Source organism: Habropoda laboriosa, unplaced genomic scaffold, assembly GCF_001263275.1.
Source record: "Habropoda laboriosa isolate 0110345459 unplaced genomic scaffold, ASM126327v1 scaffold9, whole genome shotgun sequence".
Lineage (NCBI taxonomy): Eukaryota > Metazoa > Arthropoda > Insecta > Hymenoptera > Apidae > Habropoda > Habropoda laboriosa.
The window spans coordinates 262279-273199 of record NW_017100191.1 but is presented as its reverse complement, the minus strand read 5'-3'; the positions used below and the strand labels follow the sequence as shown (position 1 = coordinate 273199).

Genomic DNA, 10921 nt, shown 5'->3' with positions numbered 1-10921 from the left:
TACTCGACATACACTACTGGCCAAATGTGTGGAATCACTGTGCACTGCAAGTGACACGAAAATTTCCAGGAAAAGAGTTAGCAGTTTTAAGAATATTTTAACCAATTTTTCGTCGTTCAAATCAATCGAAATAAGGTAAAATGCTATCTATCTCCACGACATCGATTTCAAATCTATGAAGAATTAGCAGCAGATTCAATTTTAACGTAAATTAGCAGGTGATTCGAAACTTTTGGCCGGTAATGTAGGTTCGTTCTCTTAACCCTCGGAAGGCGAATGGTTTTAGACTGTAGCGGAGCGTACAGTAAAACAGTATGTAAAGATTGAGGAGCGTGATTCCTCCTGGTGTTCTATTGATTGGGTGACGGGTCTTGGATGGCGCTGGGAGGATTATTTGGCGCCAAAAACTGGGCCCGATCGTCATTTGTTTCCCGGCCGATGCACCACGGCAGATTGTCTTGCTCGACGTCGATGGAGACAAAGACGATACGCGCTTGCGTTGTATAAATTGTGCAAAATAAAGTGCTTCACACAGATTATAATCCTTGTGTTAGAAGACGAACGCGGGAGACGAATGCAGGGTCATTTTGACCCATAGTAAAATTTCTATCGTACACGGGTTTCAAGAAGAAATTGTGTATAAATGTGTATACCTTCAACTGTATATATTTTATAATTTTCTTGTTTATTTACATGTGATACGTAAAGTAGGTGTATTTCTTGTACCAAACGTAATCTGAGCCGCCTGACTTTATCGCTGTTGAGTCTGAGGTGGGTGAGGAACGCCGTTGCACTGTTTTCACCTCAATTTATTAAGCTCTAGTTGCACTGGTTTCACCTCAATTTATTAAAATCTAAATGCGACGGTCGGCGTACAGTTCGCTCGAAATAATACAATTGCTTTGTTCGCTAATCGTCCCGGCGGCAGCGGTTCGGCGGGTACGTTTCGATGGCTGGCAAAGGAAAAACTGACCGGAGGTGTAGGCGTACTTAGGACAGGGAGACAGGAGAGAGAAGTAGAGAAAGTGGTGGAAACGGAAAATTTGTAGAAAGCGGGACCGTTCGTCCTCGTGCAAACCTGGATGCCACATGCGCGCTTCTTAGGCTACTCGAGGACGAAGGCAAGTCTTAACCCGGGGAGAGACCAAAGAACGGAAACTAAAATCTGAAGGAGTTGAAAAAGAGTAAGTTCGCGTGGAAGAGTAGGTTCGGTAAGGGCTTGTTGGCAGTGACGTACCCGCCACAAGTCAAAATGACCCTGCATTCGTCGTACGAGGGTTAATTCGTAGCAAATGAATACTGTATTGCTGAGTCACCAGCCGTCTTTCAGCTATAATTCACAAGAGAGTGAAGACAATATGTGTTCTTGGGATTCCTTCAAAGTAAGTTAGTCAACGTGTACCAACTTTCCGAAGGAAAGTCTAAATCCGCAAGGCTAACTTATTCACACCTTGGCTGAAGGACTAAGGGCTAAAGTTACCATCTCCCCACAAAATACCCATTATGTACTCACCTAGCAACAGAGAATAGTGCTCTGAGTGTTGACAGAGTCTAGGAGGCCTCCAAAATTTCTTCACTTTTCCGGATTGACATTTTTCTCACGTATTTACATTTTCCATTAGGTCACACCTTTCGATGAACGAACACGTATAAAAGGACTTTTAGAAATTCGCGAATATTCCTTTGAACAATTTGTAAACGGACATTGAACATTAATTCATGTAAGGGCTTTTGGTCTAAATAATATTTGTCAGGATTATTTAAACTAATTTTGAAAACTATATTTATTCGTCCGTCTGTCGTTCACGTCTCGTTCTTTTCTGGTCCGTCCTTATTAACTACACGCTTCCTAATTCGTTCTAATACAATCTCTACTGTTTAACTTATTTAACGCGTCCTTATATACGAGCCTTGACGCCCCTCTCTTGCCTCTGGGAAACCCTGGCACAAGTTGGGGGTTTCTACCCGGCAAAGTCAGCGTCGCGCGGGTCCTTACCTGACCCAGCCCTTAGCGCGTGGGGGTGTCAAAGCGTTGGGACTCGGTTCGGACCTCTCGGTCTGCGGGTCATAAACCAGCGCGAGTCCATACTCTTACACTCACATAATCTAGAACTGAACATTGGACTTTGGAGAACTATTTTTCGTATCAGTTGTCATCGTCGCGATAAATTTCTGTTGTACCTAATAGCGAACCTAAAATTTACCTAAAATCGTGTATCTAGTAGCGAACAACGTGAAAAAGACTTTCAGAGTATTTCAGCTATCCCTTCGGTTTAATCTGCTCCGTGTTGATCCCTTTTCCGTATTGAGACACGGCGTTGCGCGTCGTCCGTCGCCTTGGTCCCTCTATACTTCATAGGATTTTAGTGGGAAGTGCAGAGCTCGGTATCTCATAAACTGCCGTGGAATATTCCACGAGCGGTACGTGACGTTTTCAGCGGTACCAGCTAAGGCCATTTCGAAAATCCACGAGCGAAACAGGACACACACTCATTCCACGTATCCTCCCCATACCCGGTTAACGTTGAGAAATAGGATGTTCGCCTCGTGGACGACACTTTTACGAGGAGGTAAGGTCGAGATGCGTTTTCTTCCAACCTCGATGGCTTCTGACCAACTTGGTTATAGTTTACGTTACGTTCCAAACCTTGTCGAATATGTCCGAAACAGAAAGGAAACATTTTCTTTCCGATCAATTTAACAGAAGCTTAACCTTTCGACAGTTCTTTTCCGTCAAATATTTAACTGTTTAACTTGAAAATGACTCTTAGGAAGAAAGTTAAAAAGGGACGAGATATCATTGTCGTAACTATAACGTAGGGGTATGTAAACTTTGTTTTAAAAATGATCATGTTCGACGTAATTATTGAAAAAAAAATACCTGTGAAATATAAATCTTTCTTACCGTAATTCATCATTTTATTAGACTGTCAAAGGGTTAACCCCAATACGTTCTTTCATTCGATTTGTGGGTCCTTTTTGATCCAAAGGACGTATGTGTAACAATCTTAAGTTACCAACACGCCAATATGAATCTAGGCAATGAACGTTTAATACGATGTCGAGGGAAGATAAACTTGATATTAGATTTTTCATAGTTTATTAATAGCAGAGTAATATTAATATATAAAAATGCACCGATGCCGCTGTACATGCCGCGAACATTCCGAGAGACGCGAACAACGGCCTGGAAACTGGACAAAGGAAGAAAACAAAAAAAAGGATTCGCTCACACACATCATCCGGTCACAGTCGATCACACGAATGCCCGCGGTACGCGAGAATGCTTCGGACTAAAAGAACAGTTAAAAGAATAATTAAAATCATAGCAGTGTAAATATATTTTTCCAATACATCAGACTCCCATATAACGCGAATTCCTGTAACGCACCAATGATATCGCGACTACTGTTTTCACATAACGCGAATTCTCGTACAATGCGTATACAGGGTGTTCAGCGTAGCGGTCGCCACGATTTTTCAGGAACTTCTGGCAGTGTGAAAAAGAAATGATTGAAATAAAAATATCATCGATATCCGATCGTCAACTAATTACGGGAGTAGAAATTGCGAAAGTACTATTTTCTCCAGAAATATAATCCGAGGCACCTTCGTTTTTTAAAACGCCACTGTATAACTGATAATTCAATGATTACAGTATTGGTACTACTACTATAATCATATGCGTTCACAAGCACTCTTATTACGTTAAAAATGTTTAGCTCAACAAATTGTTGAACGAATGTACCGACATTGTACATCGTTGAATTCGTCTCACTGTCACGTACGTAGAAAAAGTTATACAGTGTCGTTTAAAAATACGCAGGCGACCCCGCTTATTTGTGGAAAAACTAATACTTTCGCAATTTTTACTTTTGTAATTTGTTGACGATCGAGTACTGACGATTTTTTCCGACACTACCAGAAGTGTCCTGAAAAATCCTGCGTATGTCACGCTGTCCTTTCGCTAATCCTTACGCTGCACATCCTCTATATGTCACTTATTAAAAAAAAGACTATTCTATTTGATAAAACAGAAAATAAATATTGGCGCGGCAACAATCATTCCAAACACGTTACTTCAGACTATTCGCGTAAAAATTCTCGTACAGCACGATTTCCCGTAACGCCATTAACTCGCAAAAGTTATTAAAAAAATAAGAAGGCAACGGTTCGAAAAACATCGGAAGACCGTACCAGGGTTAACTTGGAAACCCATTTCCTCGTAAGCCACACTTTCCTACCGATGTAATTACATCTGCAACACTCACTTGCAACTTTCTACAATCCGTAAACTTAGCGGAAGCTAAACGGAACTTCCTTTTAACACCGCACACTCAAAGCTCGAAGAGTACACGCGCCTTCTCTGGAATTGCCCGAGTTGCACTTCACGTCGCGTCTGAAGTCTTTCGAGAATCGCTCATCTCTGAAGTTCGAGACTAAATCGAAGGAAAGGGGGGAGAGAAAATTCTTGCTCGGAGACTCATCCATCCCGCGTTGTAAACGCTTCGATCGTTTCGAATCTCTTTGACTGTACACACAAGATCAACGTTTCCCGCCCCTCGGACAAGTACGTTCCTCATTGTGTCTAAAGGCAATAACGTTCCCTTCCGTGTGACAAGCCGGGGAGAGACGCGTCGCCGTGACGCGAATTTTCGACGAGTTTTATTTTCCGATTACGCACTGGAGTGGCTTCGACGCGGCACGCGTTCAATGATAAATCATAAAGAACGTTCTCGAAGTCGAAACTCTCGACATACATTACGCCGTTTCAATTACTCGAGTCAATGGTGGCGAGACGTCAGAGGGGCAGAGAGGAAGGGAGAGAATCGATTGTCCTGGCGGTCGTGGCGCTTCGAAAGGCTCAAAGTATCGGGGCTTTGTGCTGGCCGACAGCATGCAAATGCATCCTCCTACTCCTCTTCTTCGACAGTGTCGCCCAGAGTGGGGGGTAGAGAGTAATTTGTATGAAATATTCGGATCTAATTAATAATTCACCGATGGAAGTTTGCCTTGGCTAAAAGAGGCACCGATAAAGGGGAAGGTCGACGGGGGGAATTGTCGGCGGAAACATTGTCGTTTTAAGTCTTTGGAAAAGGGATTCTTGCCACGATATCAGGATATCGAGATATTCCGTATAACGCGGCAGATTGTTTTATGTAGGATGAATTTTGATGGAGATGAAGCTCGTTTGATGTTTGCTTGAGACCTGGTGACCTGCTGTTCCTTTGTTTCCTATCTTTCACAGTTTTATCCAATTTTAAACCTCTGTCGGAGGCAATTCGCTGTTTAATAACTTGGTCACGGCTTTGTTGTCCCCGCGGAAGAGGGGGAGGATCGAAGTTTGTTGATTGCTTTTGGAAGGTGAATTTCGAGTAAGGGCGAATTATATTCACCGTTATTCGAAGTCTCGTGAATTTGTGAAACGTGGAACTTAACAACGGCCTATGTCTACGTGGAGAAATCGAAAGAATTTTTGCCAGCTTTATATCCGTAGAAAGTCGGTAGAAAGATTCGTATTGGGACACCTATTATGTTCGTATCCTCAGGAGCCGCACTCGATCTTCCGATGGGCTGCGGTACGGGAATCACGACCCCGAGGTGCCTGAGTGCATGGGCCCGGGGGAGGAGTCACATCCTCCCGCCTGGTCCCGGTGGTGGTGATCCACACGGGGTGGCCCCTCCCTCCCCCCTTTGGGTGTCGAGCGGGCACGCCCCAAGTATTTGTGTGGGTCGCCGGGGCCGCAGGGCTGTCGGGCTGGGGACCCAGCAGCCCATTGCACGCGGCCCGCGGTGAGGGCGTTGCCGGCGTGGTCCCGGCGACGCCTCGGCGGTGGTGAGGAGGTCCAGTTGACCCCCTCCGAGATGGCGCCCCTCCCTCCGCGAACATCTTGAGGGAGGGGCCAGGCGTGGGATGGGCCTGGTGGTGTTCGTTTCGAGATCCCGGGCCCATCCCGCAACGCCGAGGAAGGACCACCGTGGGGGTTTTAGCCGGTACGAGTCCGGCACTACCCCATCCCGCCCCACGGGGCGGGGTGTCCATGAAAATTTCCCCCACGCAAAAAAAAACCTATTATGTTCGTACAGAAGGTGTTACATATTTAAATTAATTTGCGAAACGTGAAACTTAACAAGGGCCTATATTTTCCTAGAGAAATCGAAAGAATTTTTGCCAAATTTGTATCCGTAGAAAGTCGGTAGAAAGATTCGAGTAGCAATCTTAAGTTGAATATAATTATGTTCGTACGTTCGTACAGAATTAAATTAAGACAGAACAGACAATAACAGAATTCAATTTAAATTAAGTTTCGTTACCTAAGTTAATCTTGCAACAAGTCATAAAAACACGTTGTACAACAAGGTTATAAAACAGTTTGTTTTACAACACTGTTTTGTTATGTAGCGTAGATGCAGCTTTAGTTAACATTTTAATTAATCATAAAATTTTTCTTCCACTTTTTATAACAAGTTTTATAACTTGGCTGTGTAACGTGTTATACCGGACGCGTGTTCTAACGAATTGAAATTCCGACGAATGAAACTACTGAAGACTGCGATGCATATGCTCATAGGAACCTGTATACATATTTGATGTTTTTGACGTATTGGGTTCATCCGAATACGCATCCACTGTAAGCACAGTCTTGTGTTACATAGCGTAGATTGGAATACAGATTGGAATAGAAAAAGTTCGCTCATTATTTATGGTTACGATACCTTGAAATATCATATCTCGAGAAATAATCGAAAGATTTATTTAAAACTTGGACAGGTTATTCTTGAAGATACCACGTAATTCTCAGCCATCTCAATATTTTTCCAATTAACCCTCTAAGTCCGATTGGGACTCTAAAGTCTCATACCAGAAATCCATGATTTTCACATTCTCATGCATTCCAAATGAGTGGACTATTTTAACCCTTAAAAAAATTCTACAAGCGTAAAACACCCCCGGACTTAGAGGGTTAATAAAAATTCGCTAGAATGTATGGAACTCAGGAGCCCCAATCGAATTTAGATGGTTAAATTTTTGACTACTCTGAATTCTCAATATTTTTCAATGTAAAGTGCAGCACGTGTAACCAAAGATTGTATCTTTTAACAGAAAAAATAGTTCGATTTAATTTGCGCTAGTAGTTTGAAATGAATAATTTAATTATTCAGGCTATTCGGTAAATGCAACCGTTGGTAGAAAAATAGAGTTTTCCTTTTATATTCGTCCATTGTTATTCTACATGTAATCCTAAGAGTACTCTGGAAGTTCTGACGTGCAACTTCGAGGTCAACGCCCATTTCTGGCTAGTTTCTCCCAGCCACCGTCCGACAGCTGGTCATCGACCCTGAAGACGCCGCTTAGAAGGTTCCCTTAGGCCTGGAGGGTGTATCAATTAAATCGAAGTCAAGTTGCTCCGGTAAACTTGACTCGGTTACGTGGCATTCGATCGCCGTCTTCTGAGCTCCCTAGTTTCCCCAGTGCTAAGTTTCACGCTGTGATCCCCGTATCGATTTAGCCGTCGACGAGACTGCACCTCGAAATTACTGTACGTATTCTCCGTGGCTACAGTTTTCATTTCGATTAAACAGATACCACTCTAACGATCAATGGAAATATTTATTTTGTTTAAAAAGCAACGCGTTGTATCAGATTGCTAGCTAAATTCTGCGGATTTTTTTATCTTGAGATATTTATTAAAGCGATACTGTTGCAATTTCTTTTTCTAAATTAAAATAACGACTGCCAGATTGAATGATCTTTCCCCACTTTTCTGGCGAGAGTTGGATTCCGCGGTGAAAAAAATTCAGGTTTCTTGAAGGCCAAGTACCCTACTAGAAATTTCAGTTAGCCAGACATTAGGTCCGCATTAGGCTAGCCTAATTTGCCTGTTAGGCCCCAATGGGGCAGCCCCATCAGGCCCGCATGCGGTATCTAACGCGGAATATTCACGACCGCCTAATTGGGAAAGCCGCGTTAGGGCCGCATTAGGCTTTCCCAGTGACTATCCAATGAGGCCCATATTAGAATAGCTTTATTAGGCTGTCATTGGGAGACATTAATGAAATCTCACGAGGAATATCTCATCAAGACACTGTATGGATTAAATTGTAAAAACTTTTATCTTGTTGAAAGCTCTCACGCAAGCGTACGTCCGACACTGAGATGTCTGTAGATATTCCTACATATAAGTTTGAGAGCCCCACTCCACCTAATTTAGGTGTGCGCTCGGCCATCCCCATTTTGTATGTTAAGATGAATTCAACGAGTTGCCAACAAAGTCATTTCCTTTCATGGAAGGTCGTAAAATTGCGAAAAACCGGGAGCCGAACCACCATGCGTTCCTCACTGTCGCGTGTGCCTGTTTTATCAAAGGAAATGACTTTGTTCGTACCTCGTTGGACTCGTCTTAACATACACTATAATATTATGTATAAAAAAATATAGCATTCCATTTAAAAAAATGAAACTGACTTTGAAATCTCCCCCACCATATCCGGTACGAAAAGAAATATTTATACCACATAACGTCCCCCTCCATACCAAACAACTTTTGTTAAAACATTTTTTCCCTAACATCACTTCCTTAAAAGATATTTCGCTGTATTGATAAAACAGACCCTTAATGCTATTTTCAATATAATTAGTAAGAAAAATTGATTAAATTGTTTCCTATCGGGGAAATGTCTTTTGAAGTGCATTTCAAATAAAATTCTTAAAATAATAGGAAGTTATTGAAAAGAAGTTTGGAGTTCAAAGGGTTTAAGTGTATAGTTGAACGGAACTTGCCGGAACTTAACCAGGGTTAAATAATAATTCAGCGTTAGTAATAATATCGAACTTCTTCAGTGAGTAGATTCTACGTAGTTTCAATAGAAACAAATTCGATCACACGAAGAAAAAATCGAACGAATAAAAGTTCAAGAGCAAAGTATATACATTCGAGAATTTCGACGAAAGAACTTCCAGCATAAATTACAGTGACATTCCTGTCGCGAAACACGAAGCACGAAGATAAAAATGTCGCTTCGATGAATAGTTTCGGCATCTTTAAAGAATTTTCTTTCACCTCTCTCTCTCTCTCTCTCTTTGCATTCAGTGAACAGATATTATTCGGAAAGTTCACCGAGAGAGAACTTGCAAGTCACTTTCGAAAGCTACGAAAAATGAATTCTCCGCGGTAACACGATGTATATACATACGTATACCAGAATTCTTCTGTATAGAGAGGAGAATTCACGAGGTTGCAGTGGTGCCCTTACCGAAAGTAATTTGTATGTATACATGCAAATTAACCGACACTCGATGGAAGTATTTATTAGGGGGTAGAGGGTTTCTTCGTTGAAAAGAAAGTTTGTTGGAGAAAGTTTCAGCGAAAAAGCCTTTTTCAAGGGACGAAAACTTCTCAAATAGAAGCTGATGGTCGTGAAGTTTTCGCGGAAAATCGATAAGCCGCGAGAGGTGAGGATTGGTTCGCGAGGATTCGAGGGGCGTCGACAGATCGCTCGGAGATGAAATTTAATTAAGAAACGACCGGCTCGAAGGCGAAACAAACGATCGATAACGCGTTTCGTTGGCGGTCTGGCTGTCGTAAATAAAACCGCGACCCGCTTCGCCAACTCTCTCCTATTCGATATTAACACCTTGATAAATCTGAACTCGATATTCCTCGAGTTCGATTGTCGATGGCGTACCACGCGGCTCCGTTTTATAATTGAACCTATCGATTACCGTGAAATTTCTCTAGGTATTATAGAAAAAAGATTACGGTATTTTTCGAGTCGCGAATACTGCGAATTGTTAGAAATATCGGGTTTCTCGTACCGAGGTTCATGAATAATCAATTTTGTCAATTTTCGTTAGATAGATATTATTAGAAGGATTGAAACAAAGGAACTGATATTATAAAATAAAATGTTCATAGAGTTGCTATAAATGAAAGCCACCCATTCGAACGAGAAATCAAGTTTCATTTATCAGATTCCGTTTCTCCATTATTGTTAAATCGAATTTTCACATGGCGAAAGATAAAGGGCAATGAACACGAGCGAGGGCACCGTGTTCCACGAAACAAGACGATAACAGTAACAATATTCGCGGTTAATGGAGAATCGGTGGATTTAATCGAAGACTGGAAATATGCTGGTGTGCTCGTTGCAAAGGTGTAATGGATATATTCTCCGGTGTGTTTCGATCAACCCTCAATAATCTTATCTGCTCAAGTATGCACGTTGATTTGATAACCACCGTGAAGGATACAATTACTGTACTATGTATATATTAGGTGTGGAAATGAATTCTCTCTCCGACTACAATTGGCTACAATCGAAGTTTTATTTAAAAAGAGTGAAAACAGATTAATCGTCGAAATAATTTCCATTACTGTTGATGACTTTTTGCCATTTTTCTGGCAGCTTGCGAATAGCATCGCGATAGAAACTCGGCGGCATTGAAGCGGTTATGTGAATCCGGTCGGGAAGAATTAATTTCTATAATACTTCCTATGAAAATAAAAAAAATTTATAATTGACGAAAGAACCTCATTTTGAAAATACTTATGTGCACTATAGTTGGTCACCGCACGTTTAACATCTCGAAAATATGTCCAAAATTGGCAGAGATATATGCCTTGAAAGAAAGCGGTTTTGTACAGTTTTAAACTTTAAACGCGTTTTTCTCGAATCAGCATTTTCGAAACTGGTTAACATGATTACCAAAATATTAGAAGTCCCATCCATTCCAAATTTGTCAGGTATACAGTATATTCTCCACAAGTGTCAGACCGCAAGGAAGCTAAACCTGACACTCGTAGAGTCAGGGACTACGTTTTCCCTTTGTACGTAGCCAAGGACAGCGAATAAAAGATAAGCATGAAACGTGGTCGAGGCAACCAAGCGATTTAAATATCAACTTTTTTAATTTTACGTT

General features: G+C 41.7%; 1 protein-coding gene across 5 annotated transcripts in view; it reads left to right on the top strand.

The window, feature by feature from the left end:
* The window catches only part of LOC108570106 (acetylcholine receptor subunit alpha-like 1), a 136530-nt gene that overhangs the window by 71339 nt on the left and 54270 nt on the right, over window positions 1–10921 (top strand). The gene's annotated exons all lie outside the window — the stretch shown is intronic.